The sequence below is a fragment of the Phascolarctos cinereus genome, unplaced genomic scaffold (assembly GCF_003287225.1).
Source record: "Phascolarctos cinereus isolate Bilbo 61053 unplaced genomic scaffold, phaCin_HiC Scaffold_9;HRSCAF=440, whole genome shotgun sequence".
Classification (NCBI taxonomy): Eukaryota; Metazoa; Chordata; class Mammalia; order Diprotodontia; family Phascolarctidae; genus Phascolarctos; species Phascolarctos cinereus.
Genome location: NW_027556402.1, coordinates 132345617 through 132348130, shown reverse-complemented (window position 1 = coordinate 132348130; position 2514 = coordinate 132345617). Strand labels below are relative to the sequence as shown.

At 39.0% G+C, this 2514-nt stretch overlaps 1 pseudogene; it reads left to right on the top strand.

Moving 5' to 3' along the window:
• Positions 1 to 631: 631 nt before the first annotated feature.
• Positions 632 to 1626, top strand: LOC110217422 (succinate dehydrogenase [ubiquinone] iron-sulfur subunit, mitochondrial pseudogene; annotated as a pseudogene).
• The last annotated feature ends 888 nt before the right edge of the window (positions 1627 to 2514 follow it).

Here is a 2514-nt window from a genome sequence, read left to right as displayed (position 1 = left end):
GATCTAGGTCCTACTTGGGAGTGGAGAAGGAGGAAGGATGAAAGGAAGGTCCCTGGTGAAGAAAGTCTGCTGCTCATCATGGGCCAGATTAAGGTTGTAAACACATCCATAGTCTTCATTGACTAAGATGGTTCTAGATAGTTCTCTCTGTGGAAAATCCAGCCTCAATTCTCCATTTCATCACTCCTAGCCCCTACTATCTTGAATCTAATGATTCTAGTTTTAAATCCATAGGAACAAAAAATTATAGAAATAAGGAACTATGGGGTAGTGGATAAAAGGCAGAGGGGCTGCAGTCAGGAATATGTAGAATCAATTCTCACCTCTAGTACTTACTGGTTGTGTGATCTTGTTCAGGACATTTAATCTCAGGCAACTCTGGAGAACTGATGGGCTATAACCCAGACTCATTGTGTCTGTATTGGTGGAAGTTGTAGCTATGTTGGCAGCTACTTACATGAAGAAATCACAGATTTGGGGGGAATGGTCAGCATTGGTGATGGCAGTACCATTGTTGTTTATTGTTTCTTAATATTATTGCTCTAGGTTTGTGACTTCATCAGTGGGAGGAGCCCCTGGTCAGGAAATTTGTTTCACTAAGCAACTCCTATAACATAAAGCATTAGAAAGTGTTTGGGGGGAAGGGGAGTGATTTCATGGGCCAAGATGGCAGTGGTAGCCAGAGTCCCCTTGAGGTACAGTCTCATCCCAGGAGTTACTCTCCAGGGCCCAGGTACAGCCTGCCAGGAGACCCAAACAGCAGTCACTGCATCTCCCATCTCAAGAATCTACAGATGGGACCTGACAAGCCTGGAGGTAAGTCCCAAATGAAGACACATGAAGGTTATCTGAATAAATATGACCTAATGGTGTTACATACCTTGATCAAGATTTAAAATGAGGTAGCCACTACACTAACCTTCTAAAGATCATGCTGAGAAGTCGTCTGTAGTTTCTGTCCAATGAATATCAGTGGGAGCAACTCTCTGACTTGCACCTGAAGAACTGACACCAACCTCAACAAAGTCTCTAAAGTCGGCCTTCTCCATATGTATACGGTAAAGATCCTCATCCCAGATTTGATTAATTTCCTTTGAGTAACTTGAAGAAGGATGAATCCCAGAAGGGCAAGGAACAGCATCTTCAATCCATAGAAGATCAAGAGAAACTAGACAGAATCTACAAGAGCATTCCCTGTACCTGCTACAACCAGCTTCCCTAGTTACTGGTGGAATGGAGGCAAATATTAGGGAGCCACAGTCCTCATGCAGGCCTATCATGGGATAATTGACTCCAGCAATGACTTCACAGAGGAACAGTTGGCCCAGCTACCATACCCATTCTCTTTGTACCAGTGTCACACCATCATGAACTGTACCAGGACCTGACCCAAGGGAATGAATCCAGGGAAAGCAATAGCTGAAATGCAGGAGATTATGGCAACCTACAAGCAGAAAAAACAGCTGCTGAGTTGTTTCCAGACTAATCATGAAGTGTAGCTCCTACAGAGCCGAACATAATTTATGTCTGATTTGACTTCAGGGTTCTGTTTTTCCATGAATACTGCATATCCAATGACTACTGCAAGAAGTAAATAAAGAATATACTACTTTTATTAATAGGAAATAAGAGGGAAAAAGTTGTTGGGAGTCACTGAGAGTTTAAGTCACTTCTCCATGATCACAAAGGTGTTATATGTTTGAGACAGAACTTGAACCCAGGTCTTCCTAACTCTAATGTTATCTCTCTCAATCTTTTGGTATTTGAATATTATCCATAAAGGAGATTATACAGCTTTACTCTCTGCTTTTCTAACTTTGCTTTGCTTACTTAAAATGAATTACTTTACCTACTAGGAGTATCTAACAGGCCAAAATAACACTTTCATAGAGATGTCTTCTTCCTTAATTTCTATCAGTATAATGCCTTCTATTGAGCTCAAATGAAATTGACCAAAAATGTAAATAATATTCAAAAAAGGCAAGGATGAGTCAACTCATCTCTCAAACGATGGATCATAAAGCTACCACTGTATATAGCTTCTACAAATACATTTCTTAAATATTATCCTGTATCATTCCCAATAATAATAATATGCTTTCAGGAGATGGGGTTGTCAGAGGGTGGAGGAAGATGGTTATTTTTTAAAATTCCTTTCTGATTAAAGACATTTGTTTCCTTCCTTAAATTATATATCATATTATCCTTAAGAAACCATCAGAAGAAAAATCTGCAGTCTCACTTCTTGGTTTGCTTGCTTTCACTTTTAAGGTGCCTTGTATAGTCTGTGATTATAATAATTCACAATTCAATCATAACAAGGTGGAATACAATGTTCTTAAGTCCTTGAATGAATTCATCCCCATGATTTTCTCATTTATTCTTTTCCCTTTTATTTTCCCTTCATAAATAATTACTTCATATTTGAAGCATTTACTAGAGACAGTAAAATTGAATTAGAGTTTGTAACCCTTGATTTACAAAGGATGATTATTGCGGAGGAGTTAAATGTAA